Below are 13,895 nucleotides of genomic sequence, written 5' to 3'. Positions count from 1 at the left end.
CGGATTTGCGTAGTTATGCTAGAAAATTAAATTTGAATCATATAACTGTGTCAGACGTTGTAACCGAAAGGAGTAAATGGACAGAACGAGAATTGATGTGTTTTTTGAATACTTTTTCAGATGAAGTTGTTACTCGATTTCGTAAATATTCAGAGACGTTAGAACCTAAGGCAGTGTCAGTCCATTGTGAGAATTTGGATAAAGGTTTATTTGTTCTTGCAGATGTCGATGCTCTTTTCAAACAACTGCTCCAGCTACGGGATGAGGCGTCCAGGTTGCGGGAAGAAAGGAAAAAAGATAAGGAGTCTGTGCCGGGTTCAACAGAGCAGTCCAAGGAGTGTTCTCTCCGGGGTTCAGATAAGAATTCTAACGTGCATGTTATGCCTATGCGTGAAGCTGCACCTTTGTATGTTCCTCCAAAAGGGGCCGGTACGGATGAGGATAAAACATCGGCAAACGCAAAGGGGTATTTTATATATAATTGGGTGTATACGCCTTGGAATAGAGCAGATGTTATGGCACTAAAAAACGCTTTACCCGATCTTCGTAAAAATCCAGCTGCATTCTATGAAGGGGTGGAGGGGGCCATTTCCTCTTGTGTTATGACTCTTGTTGATATAGATCTCTTTTTTGGGTTAATTCTTCCGCCTGATATGTGGAGGTCGATTCGTAAAACTAATGATCAAGCAATGTTTGGGGCAACTTGGAAAGAAATAAACCAGGCTGACTTAGACAGGGAACCTGCATGTAAACCATGTGATTTGATTTTAGAACTCCCAACGGCTATTTTAACTAAACTAAAAATGCTTGTTCCTTCTAAAAAGATTGATTGGACTATGTTAGCTTTATGCAAACAAAAGCTAGATGAATCGGTATCAGATTTCTTTACACGTTTTGAAGAAGCGTTTCATGATTACAGTGGTCAATCGTTAACAGATGATACGGGTAGGCATCTGTTTGTTGATAAGTACGTGGCTAATCTCCTACCGGAGATTGCAAAGCGGTTAAAAGCGAGTGAAAGTTCCTGGACCACGGCGACCCCTGCGTCTTTGTTAACTATGGCTCAGTATTATGAAAGGCAGGAATTAGAGGCTAAAGAAAGTGCAGATAAGAAAACGAAGGAATTGAAAACGAAGGTGATGTTGGCGCAGGTTCGCGGGGCGCAATCTAGAGGGAATGATAGAGGTAGGCGAGGAGGGAGTAATGCGTCATACGGTCGTACTGACATAGCGGAGGACCAATGTGCATATTGTAAGGAGTTTGGGCATTGGGCTGAAGATTGTCTGGTACTTCGTGAGCAACGTAGTCAGCATGGTCGAGGAGGTGGAAGGTCGAGGAATAATTATTCAGGAGCGAGAGGTGGCGGAAGTGATCGTGGTAGGTTTGAAACGGGGGGCCGTGGTCAGGATGAACGAAATACTTTTGATAGACGAAATCAATATCAGATCTCGGAGGGTGAGAATGTGGAGCATCAGGATTATGTGCATGCATAGGACTGCGTAGGATGGGGCACGGAATCAGTTGAAGTGCCAGTAGATCAAAGAGGTTCATATGTATCAGCGGGCATTTTGGGTTCTACTGATCAGTTTTTAGTTGACACAGGAGCTACTCGTAGTGCTTTGTCCAAAAACTTGGTTCCAAGGGCTCCCCTGTCTGGCGAAACGATAACATGTATAGGGTTTGATGGCACACCCTCTCCTAGCCCACTATCACAACCTCTTGTACTTTGCATTGACAAATTTTTTAGTTTTTGTCCATTTTTGTTGTCACCTCACACTCCAGATAACATTATGGACATTGATTTGCTGAAATATTTTCGAGCGACGATACGCTGCGCTCCTGAAGGAGTGCGGGTTATTTTGAATGACAATTACCCAGATTCAGACAGATTTTGTACAATAAAGGAAATTGAAGCATTAGCCTCTCTCCCTCATACGTTGTGGGCGACCTCGGATACGGATGTGTGACAGAAGCTTATTCCACCGATTCGAATTACTGTAAAGAAGGGAGTACTTTTGCCACGTGTACCACAGTATAAGATTTCTAGGGAAGGTGAAATTGCCCTGACGCACATTGTTCAGGATTTGATTGTTGCAGGAGTAGTGGAGGAAGTTCCTTACAATGTCTGTAATAGTCCTATTCTCCCGATTCTTAAGAAAGACACTGACGACAAAGTCTATCGATTTATTATTGATTTGAGAGAAATTAACAAAATTGTCATCCCTCAATACCCAGTGGTGTCTGATATCACGACATTGCTTACATTGGTCCCTCCAACAGCGACGACCTTTTCTGTCATTGATCTTAAAAATGCATTCTTTTCCATTCCCATCCATCCCGACAGTAGATACTTATTTGGCTTTACGTTAAATAATAAATCGTATAGATTTTGTCGTGTTCCTCAAGGTTACACAGAGAGTCCTAGCATCTATAGCCAGGCTTTAAAAAGACAGCTTGATTCTTTTGAACTGCAATCCGGAGTAGCCCTTATACAGTATGTTGACGACCTCCTGTTGGCTGCGAACACTTACGCACAATGTGAGGAGAGTACGCTTGCTTTGCTTTCCTTTTTGGCTCAGAACAACCATAAAGTCTCTAAGAAAAAGCTACAATACTGTAGACCCAAGGTGACCTACCTCGGTCATCTTTTGTCTAAGGAGGGGCGTGCATTAACATCAGATCGAATTCAAGCGATTTTAGATACACCAGTCCCCCGTACTCAGAGAGATGTACGCGCCTTCATAGGATTAACGTCCTTTTGTAGACAGTGGATCATGGGGTTTTCACACATTATAAAACCTTTGTTAGCGTTACTGTCCAAAACTACACCAATGCCCCTTGAATGGACAGATGAATGTCAGAATGCTTTTGAACAATTGAGACAGGCCCTTTGCTCTGCACCCGTGCTAGGTACACCAGATTACTCAAAGATTTTCACATTGTACGTGCACGAGAAAGATGGGTGCGCGTTATCAGTGTTAGTGCAAGCACACGGGGACAAACAGAGGCCATGCGCATACTTCTCAGCCATTCTTGATCCTGTAGCACGAGGGTTACCTGGGTGTTTTCGAGCAGTTGCAGCAACAGCAGTAGCTATACGGCAGAGTGAGGGAATAGTTTTATCGCACAAACTGTTGGTGCTAGTTCCCCATGCAGTAGATGCCCTGTTAAATCAAACAAAGTCTCAATATCTTATGAGCGCACGTTTAACAGGATATGAGCTCACACTCTTGGCGCCACATATCACATTGAAAAGATGTGCTACCCTGAACCCTGCCACTTTATTGCCTTATCCGGTCGAAGAGGGTCAGGAGGAAAAACATCACGATTGTGTTTTCCTGACTGAGGAACAAACAAAGGGTCGTGTCGACTTACAGGACATGCCACTTCCAGATGTGGATGGGGAACTGTGGGTTGATGGATCGTGTTTGAGGCTGCCAGATGGCACGACTTCTGCAGCATATGCGATCACGACACTTAAGACAGTGGTAGAAACAGCACGAATACCTCAAAAATCAGCTCAAGCAGCGGAGCTGATAGCCTTGACAAGAGCCTGCGAACTGAGTGCTGGCCTATGTGTGAACATCTACACAGACAGCCGGTACGCCTTCGGAGTAGCGCATGACTTTGGCTTACTCTGGAGAGAGCGTGGGTTTTTGACCTCTCATGGAGTACACATTATGCACGGAGAATTAGTGCGGGATCTCCGAAACGCGTTGCTTTGCCCAAAGAAAGTAGCGATAATTAAATGCAGTGCACATAAAAAGGTCACTGACAAAGTGGGACAAGGCAATGCTTTTGCAGACAGTATAGCAAGACAAACAGCTATGTCTCGAAAAGACTCCCCCATGTATGTAGCGAAGTCGCAGGCCGAGCGATGGCATGATGCTAGAGCAGAGATATTAGATATCCAAAAATCAGCAACTGAAGCAGAACTTGTAACATGGGCAGCAGAAGAGGTACTGGATGACGAGGGTTGTTGGAGGAGTAAGGACATGGAGAGGTGGAAATTGCCTGCAGCTTACTTGCAGGCGATGGTCCAGATGACACATGGGTTAGCACATGTGGGAGCTCTTGCAATTACTCGATTGTTAACACGAGTTTGGGAGCATCCTGAGATTGCCAATACTGCTAAGAGAGTAGTGCAGACCTGTTTGATATGTTTGCAGCACAATCCTGCAAAAGGGACGCATACTCCGAAAGGAGGGTTTGTTCCACCTTCCGCACCATTCGAGGTACTTCAAATGGATTACATCCAGCTTGAGCGTTGCAATAACCTTAAGTATGTCTTAGTGGTGGTGTGTGCTTTTAGCAAATGGGTTGAGGCCTTCCCCACGAAAGATAATACAGCTTTGACAACAGCTAAGGTTTTGCTCAAAGAGTACTTCCCTCGATTTGGAGTTTGCAAATTTTTGTGGAGCGATAATGGTCCTCATTTTGTTGGGAAAATTGTGGAGTATGTGCTAAAGGGACTGGGGATCCAGCAGAAGTTTCATGCTGTGTTCCACCCTCAGTCAGCAGGTCTTGTCGAGCGGTACAATGCCAGGTTGAAATTGAAATTGGCTAAGATTGTGGCGTCCAAGTCACTGAAGTGGCCGGATGCCCTACCGCTAGCATTGCTCTCTCTTAGATCAGTGCCCCACTCTCGAACTGGCCTCACACCGTATGAAGTGGTGTTTGGAAGGCCTATGAACATATGGGGAGTTCCTAAGCCGCGATTGTTACATGATGTGCCTTGTATAATGATGAACGATTATTTGGCACGATTAACAAATGATTTGCTTTCTATTCATCAACAGGTTCGAGAAGCGCTCCCTGACAATTCCATTGGAGAGGCCCATAATCTCCGTCCTGGAGACTATGTCATGGTGAAGTCGTTTGAGAGAGTGAACAGCTTGGAACCGAGGTGGCGTGGCCCCGAGCAGGTCCTCTTGGCGACTCGAACGGCTGTACGAGTGACCAACAGAAAGCGGTGGGTGCATTCAACTCACTGCCGTCGCGTCTCTCCGGACCTGGTGAATCCTACTGTGTTGTCCAACTACAAAGAGATCTTGGACAAAGAAAAGAGCCCAGCTGTGACGTCGGCCGAATCTGAGGGAGCCTTCCCGGACCACACTGTTCCTGGACGACAACGCTATGATCTGCGGCCAAGATAGGAAGAAGATTTTTTTTTGTTCGAGACTGGTTGGTTACTGCTCTGGGGTTTGTGAAACAGAAGCCGGGAATCTCAAGGGGGGGGGGATCAGTTCTGCCAAGAGTAGCGACACCCGTCTTGACCCCGGAGAAGAAAACAACGGCTACCTCAGAGCTCAGCACTAACGTTTTTATTTTTTGCAGTAGGATATTTGAGACATTGTGAACTTTTTGAACTATGGCGTCTTCTGCATCACGAGACAAGAGAATTCTTGGTGCCATCTTGTTTGTATTGACAATTGTGGTGATAGCAGTGATAGCCTGGGTAGTAGAACTTGTGGTGCCTGTACGAGAACATTTGCTGCCGACTACCCGGCTCCATCTGAACATTTTCACTTCACCTTACCCTACCATGAAGAACGGCATCGACAGACTTACTTGAACAATAGCTTTATTCAAATATTGCATCATACTCATATTATGACGAACACTTCTAACTGTTGGGTGTGTGGAATGTTGCCTGGGCATCAGAAGAAAGGGGGCACCCCGCTCATCCCACTCCCGTTTTCCCACAATGGTTCCTGTAATGCCTGGTATACTCTTTTATTCACTCTACGATGGCCAAAAAAAGGGGGGGTGCTTTTCCGTTTAAACAAGATATGTTATCATGACCGGGATGGCTATCCACGAGCTGAGGGTACTCGATTCGAATAGGAAGAGTACAGCCCCGATAATGTGTCTGCACCCCGAATTTACAGCAATCAACCGAACATTAACATGTCTAGCTCTCATGTAATTAATGTTATAGATACTAGGGCTGATCTCTGTATACGTAATAAAGGTACAATCCCGGTTGGAAAAAGTGAATGTAACACCACACTTACATTTGACAGTCCGAATGGCATATCATTTGTGGCATCCCGAAATACATACTTCATTTGTGGTAATAAAGGCTATCATCGGCTCCCTTTAGGATGGCTAGGTACATGCTATATCTCTTTTGTATTGCCCCCTGTATTCATTGCCCCACCAATGTACAACAATGATTACGTGTTATATCATGATTTTGTGTTAAATAGAGTTAGACGTGCTGTGGTCTTGGATGATATCGACCAGACCGATACTGCCTTACAGCAATATGTAGACTTTTAATTTGGGATCGTTTTCCTTTGTGGGAGCTGCTTTAAACAGTCGGAAAATACGACGACTGACTCATGTTGTTGAGGCTGTAGCTAATGACACTGCTTTTGCATTAGGAAATATAACGGAAGAACTTCAAATATCCAGAATTGTTACGCTTCAGAACCGAATGGTTCTTGATGTGGTTCTAGCTGATCGAGGGGGGGCATGTAGAATTATCGGAAGTAGCTGTTGCGTTTACGTGCCTGATAACTCGCCATCGGTATATGATGCGATTTCCAAACTCCACAAAATTGCTGCTGAAATACACCCGGACAATGGCACATGGACCCTTTCGGGGTGGTTCTGGTCAATGCTTAGTACTTGGGGCTGGAAGCTACTGACGATTTTATGTATCATAGTTGGGATACTATTCTTTGTGTGTTTATGTATACAATGTGGCCCTGCCTTATGTTCTATATGTTTATCAGTTTGTATTCCATCTAGACGAGCTCTTGCCCAAAAAGAATTGATGCTTCATAAAGAAGTAGCTCAAATAATGTCAATTGATATCGAAGATGAGTATCCCGACTACGTCCACTATGAGGTAGCTTCAGCTAAACGCTAAAAGGGTCGTCTGTCGTAATTTGACAATGGCCGGGTTAGAGCTTAGCTTTGCTAGACGTTATTTCCCTTAACTTGGCCTTACTCGAAAACGCCATTTTGTATGCTACGGCGGCCATTTTAGGGAATGAGCGGCCTCGTGGTCAGCATGCCCTTTAGTCCTTTGTCCGTGCCGCTGACCACTTGAGTTTGCCCAGCAACAGGCTATTTTTAGTAACGGTCAAGCCTGTACATGCGCAGTTCCAACTGCCAGTCACCCCTCAGGAATGTTCCGCCAAACTGACCAGTGGAGTTGTAACCCCTCCCATGAGTTGGCTGTGCTCCAAAAATGACCATATATGTACCCAAACTCTGTAATCTTGTACCGCCTATCTTTTTATTACCTGTAAAGTGTATAAAAGAAGGACTCACACCAACGTTCGGTGTGATACTTCTTGCATTGCCGAAGGGTGCTGTAGGAATGTACCACCACCCCATGGGGTCTTAATAAACTTGTCTTTTGTACTTTTCAGTTTCCGTGCCAACAGTTCTTTGGGTGTAAGTGGGTATTTCTGCGGAGCATGTAGGCCTTGGGAACCCAATACCACAGACACACCACTACCTAATTGACAATGAAGGCAGATATATAATACTACAGGGGCTGCCCTGTGACACTCCGGTTAAGATAGTAAACACTTACGGTCCTAATACTGATAGCCCAATGTTTTTTCAACAAGTTTGGCATGGTCTCCAGTCGATGGGAAGGCAGCGATTTTGTGGGGGGTGATTTCAATGTTGTGATGTCCCTTTTGGAAGACAGATAGAGGGTGTCTCGGGAACATCATCCTAAGGCATCGGCCATGCTGTTAAAAATTGTAGAAGACTTACAATTAGTGGATACCTGGCGCTCTCTGCACCCAGAGGTTAGAGAGGGCACGTGCGAGACACAACATTGTAATGCTTGGTCTAGACTGGATTATTGGCTGGTGTCTAGAGAACTCCACACTGGGTCAGGAAAGCCACACATCATCCACGCACACTATATGATCATGCACCTACCCAGATTACATTGCAGATTCCACCGCAATACATACAGCCTTTAAGTTGGAGATTTCCATCTGCGGCATTACGAGATCAGGTCTTCCGAGAAGAACTTCGGGAGAAACTAGCAGAATATTTTGAGATAAATGAGGGGTCGGTGGATTTGCCAGGGACTCTGTGGGAGGCCTTTAAGGTGGTTGCCAGAGGGAAGTGCATGGCGTTAAAGTTGGGGGTGCTGAAGGCAATGCACACTATGTTGCAGAAACTGGAGCGAGATATCCAGGACTTGGAGAGGGAGAACAGGGTGAATCCATCCAGTGCCATTATGGCATACCTGAGGGCAAAGATGACTGAATTTCAGGAGGAGGCAGAGAGGGAAATGGCATACATGTATTAACAAGCTGAGGCTAGGCGTTAAGGTGAAGGAGACAGAGCTGGGAAAACGTTGGTTAATTTACTTCATGCCCCAAGAGGTTCTGAGTAAATTACGGAGTGTCACACAGAAGATGGGGAGATACTTAGGACTCCACAGGACATACTACATACTATGGCCCAATTTTACCAGTCACTATATACCTCTCGCACTAACCCAACTGACGCAAATATTGCTGATTAGTTGGACACCATTGCCTTGGCATGGTTCAATAATGGTCCGACGGGGAGGAGCCAAGATGGCGATGTGCACGGACGTGTAGACTCTCGGCTCCCCGATCCTTTGTCCTTCTCGACGGAATCCTGTCCTATCTCCTGTCATGCAACGCTAGCGAGAGGACGGGAAAAGTGAGCTGAGCTGGATGGTGCTCTCCCGAGGTCCCTGCCTGCCTGAAAATCCGTCGGATTGCCGAGTAATCTGCGGCGTCCGTCTTTACCCCCGTGACTGTGACCCGAGTCGGGAGGCGGACATGGCGGCTGCCGGAACAACGAGGAGCTGTGACTGCGGACTGACCCTGGCGCCCTGACGGGCGCTACCAGCTGCTGATGCCCGCGCCTGCCTTTCACTTGCTCACTGAGAGCCTGCCGACCGGGAGTTCTTCACGAGTACCTCCGCACCGGGACCCTCAAGTAAGGCAAGCTGCGCCACCTCCATTATGGCGGACACCTGAATGCTGCGAGTCCCCCACAAGCCTGCTCCCGTTCCGCTATTATCATCGCGGGGGTTTTGTTGCGCGCTGTCCACTGCTTGCAAGCCCGCCCTGGCATAGCGACCTGTGTCCTCGCTGTTTTGGTGAGACCTGTGCCTCTGCGCCCCTGTGTCCCCCCTGGTGGAGCCGACGCAATGGTGGATCTGACCGCGCTTCATACCAATCCTGCCTCGGACTATCACTGGACTCTGCTGCAGCGCCCCGGGTGCTATCCTGCCATGAGTGCCGCGTTTGTGACCGGGGCGAAGATGGAACCCCCGGCCACTCTGACCTATGGCTCTATTCTTGACGCGATTCGTGACCTGCGAGCAGAAGCGCGTGTGGGCTTTCTTTTGCTGTGCGATAAACTTGAGGCTGCTACACCCGGGGCGGATTACACACCACCGGTCTGTCTCCCTCGTTGTGATGCTATGTCTATCCTGACTCCAGCCCGGGCTACAATGTTGCCGCAAGCGCCCATCAACTTCGCCAGCGCCACACTGTTACCGCCTTCACCGGAGCCCATGGTCTTTGTCGAGACTTTGCTGCCTTTGGGACTGACGCCACGCACCCCTCAACCGCCTAATCTCCCTGCCCATGTTTTTTTGACTCAGCTTGTGACTTTCCTTCTTTTCTCACGTTGGGAGAACCTGCTGGTGCTACTTCGTGGGGTCAATGGAACTGATCGAGGACGGACCCGTCCATCTTGTATTGAGACACCATCTCTCTGCCGGGAGCGGCCATCTTGTCCCTTTGTTCGGCCAGTGGGGATCGCCCTGCGTGGACTTTGGCCGAAGGGTCGAGTGCGGACTGGCCAGGGTTAGCTGATTTCTCCTCAAGGACTGCACATTCCTGGCTAGCGTGGGTTCGATTTGGCGCTCCTTCATTGTGTTCTAGTGTGACTCTCCTTGTTTTATATGATGTTCGCAATACATTGTTTTTTCGCTGGCACGCATGAAGGGATGTGACGAATGGGCTTGAATGGCGGGTGGGGTCTCGGGAGGGGCCACCCTTCACTGAGGGCTGTTATGGAACTTGAGATCTCTCCCTATTCCTATTTAGTATTACATATTCTCTACTTGCTTTGAGATATAGAGGGAGGGACTTCCTGTATGGTTGGGGTGTCCGGAAGACTTAGGATTCGTTTGGCTCCTCCCCCCATTTTTTCTTCATTGGGAGGTATAGATTAGATTTCTCTATTCTTCCTCCCTATATCACAGGAGTTATACTTCATTTTTCCTTTTTCTTTATCAGGGACTATTCCCTCTTTTTCCTTTTTCTTTGTCTATATTTCGGGATCTTTAGCGGGCGACAGACACTTTGCTGGGGGGGGGTAGGCCGTAGCCTCCGCAATGGTGTAGGGTGGGGGGAGACTTTTAGTTTTATACATTGGTTTCTATGGGCCTTATTTTTTTCATCTCTCTGCGCTTTCTTATCTAATTTCTGTTCTGGGTCTGATATAGGGATTAGGAGGGACTGGGCTGAGCTGTAAATGGCGTAAAATCACTGCATGATGATCTTGTTGTTTTCCTCTGACCGCCATACTGCCTGGGTAGTAACTTTCACGGATGGTTTCATGTTATGCTCCTGCCTGATCATGCTGTGTGATAAGCGTACGGACTCAGTTCTCCTTGGTTTCTATTCTTTATTGCATTATATTTACGTCCAAAAAAAAATTTAAAACTAACCTTCATTACTACTGTTTCTCGGCGACACTAACTTACTCAGTGTACGGTTAATTGATTGTTGCTTATCAACCCTGCTGCCGCTGAGAAATTATATTGCTTGCTTCTGTGCTCAACAGTCTTGTGGCCGGCCTGATGGTTGTAGGCCCGTATTTGTTATCCTTACATGCACAATAAAGGTTTACAAAAATTTTAAAAAAATAAATAAATAATGGTCCGACGGACAAATCTCCAGGGGCGGACAGACTAACCGTTGCCTTTTTTAAGGAGTATGTTGATATTGTGGCACCCTGGCTTCTACAGGTCTATCTGGAAGCAATGGAAACAGGCATTCTCCCCCCTACCTTAAGAGAGGCCACTTTAATTACCTTACTGAAACCAGATAAGGATCCCACTAAACCTGACTCTTATAGGCCATTATCATTGATTAATCTAGACACCAAAATTTATGCTAAACTCCTGGCAAATAGATTGCAGCCAATGCTTCCGCAGATATCCCTCCCGGACCAATCAGGGTTTATACCGGGTAGATCAATGTCACATAATTTGAGAGTCCTGTTCGGTTTACTGCACTACTTAGCACCGCATGTACAAGCAGTTGCGGCACTGTTAGACGCTACTAAAGCGTTTGACTCTTTGGAATGGAAATTCCTATTTGCCCTATTTACTAGGATGGGCTTTAGTCCTGTCTTCATTAAACAAACCCAAATAATATATACTAACCCAATGGCGAGAGTGAAGGTGAATGGACAGATAACGGAACCTTTTGTCATCACCAGGGGGACGAGACAGGGCTGCCCTCTATCGCCCCTACTCTTCGCAATCGCCACCGAACCACTGGGGGCGAGGCTTCAACAACATCACACACAACAGAGCATTCGTTTCACTTCCAGAGGGTTACTAATTTCTATGTATGCGGATGATATGACAATATGTTTGGTAAACCCTAAAGACAATTTTGATATAGTCATGAGGGAACTGATTAGGTATGGGGGATACAGATTAATTGGACAAAATCTGTGCTGTTCCCACTTACGGATAAAACCATCCAATGTGACACTGAGTTCCCTATCCAGTGGGCGACGGGAGAAATTAGATATCTGGGTATTTGGATAAGCCGGTCTATGTAGGAATTATGGCTTGCAAACTATGGTAAAGTGGGAGACTGGATTGAAAGTAAAATACAGAAATGGAAGCAATTACAGCTTTCCTTAACTGGAAGAATTGCAATTACGAAATGGTCATACTACCAAAGCTGCTATATTTGTTTGTGAACATACCAATGCCTTTGAACACCAATTGTTTTTAAATGACTAAGTACAGGGATCCTTGACCTAATATGGGCGGGTAAACATCCCTGTGTATCTTGGAAGCTTTTGACTCTCCAGCTGCCCCAGGGAGGTCTTGGTGCCCCTGATTTGGAACTATATGCCTATAGTGCACAGGCACAGTTTTTACATTTTTGGCACCACCCTACTCCATACCAGCCTCACGTGGTGATTGAGATAGATATGGTCACGCCAACTCCTCAAAATACAGCAGTATATCATCCATATAAGCGTTCACACTCAGACATAAACACTGTGGTAACCATAAGATGGGCTTGGAAAAACATAGCAAAGAGGGCTGGACGCAATGAATTGTATGCTCCATCTATGCCACTAGGGGGAAATCCGCTGATAGGCCCACTGACGGACAAGGCCATTACAGACGTGCCAGTTGTCGTGGATTAATGATAGGGAGGGATTCGTACCCACAGGATGAATTCTTGTCACTCCAGCATATGTGTGCGCCCTCAGCCTCTGATATGCTATTATATTATCAAATTAGGGTGGCGTGTAGGGCACGATATGTAGAGTTTCCAAAAGCCCCGCCTCCACTAGCAGCCCTGGAAAATATCCTAGCCAACCCTTCCCCTCGGAAATTGATCACAAGAATTTATAGTATAACACAAGAGTCATCCCCTTTTATCCTAAACTCATAAAAAGCAGACTGGGAGAGGGAAGCAGACATTGCCATCACAGACAAACAGTGGGAATTCTGCTGTTCTCAACTGGAAAATCTCTCACCGAACTACAGGTTGCGCCCTATACATTTTAATTATTTGCATAGAATCTATCGTACACCAATTCATCTACACCGGATGGGGCTGTAACAAGATACGACTTGTTGGAAATGTAGGGAGCATGGTGCAACATTTCTCCATTTAGCATGGTTTTGTAACCCAATAGCATGATTCTGGACGGAGGTAATTAGACATATTGGTAACATTGTGAACGAACGCTGCAAGTCACGCCACTAGTGGCACTACTAGGCTTTGTACTGGAAGTTCCCAAGGGCCCTCATAAACTGACATCTATGCTAATCCTGCTCGCTAAGAGTCAGGTGGCAATACACTGCCCACAATCGCGGAATGGATAAGCTTGGTAGTCTACTCTAAAGATCAGTTATCGACCTATTGGGAGTTGATGCCTAGCAGATCTAAGCCCCTGGATATATGGGCACCTTTCGTTGCCTGGCTAGAGCAGGGAGGTTCTGACCTCCAGGTCGCTAGTCCCTCTTGAGAACTCTCTGGACAAGGGTTATTTGGCAGAATGTACTCACCTGGAGGTTTCACTATGGCTCAGAGACGGCCCCCTGGGTTATATAAAGCTATGACCCCTTGGGACTAGAAGTGGGTGTGTGTACAGAATGGATCTCTGGATCATTGGATGTAGCAATGTACTGGGTGTATAGACTTTTTTGACATGGTGGGGGGATGGTGGCGGTGATTTGTTAATAAAATTATATACATAATATCCAACTGTATGCTTCCTGACTTCGCTTGGTGCATGTATCGACTACAGCACCGATAATGGACTCTGATTTGCTGCGGGGACCCCGGGTTGTCGGCGCTAGAGCTGTGTTTAATAAGATCACATTTTTGAAATGCGCTGCTGGCCCCAGGGTTGTGGACAAAGCTGTGTAACCTGTGAAGTTCGAAGTAAATGAAAAAAACCCTTTCAACTTCTCCATATAAACACTGATCAATTAAAAAGTAGTCTATGCGGGAGTGATGTCCATATTTTTTGCTATAAAAAGTATATCCCTTATCGTTCCCTTTTTTGGCTCTCCAAACATCGACTAAATTTCATTCACATCAATTTTTCTGAGTGCAGTCATTGCATTTAAAGGGGTGTTACATTTTCTCCTT

Source organism: Lissotriton vulgaris, chromosome 2_1 (assembly GCF_964263255.1).
Source record: "Lissotriton vulgaris chromosome 2_1, aLisVul1.2, whole genome shotgun sequence".
NCBI lineage: Eukaryota > Metazoa > Chordata > Amphibia > Caudata > Salamandridae > Lissotriton > Lissotriton vulgaris.
The sequence above is the reverse complement of the archived record's forward strand: the minus strand, read 5'-3'. Positions refer to the sequence as shown.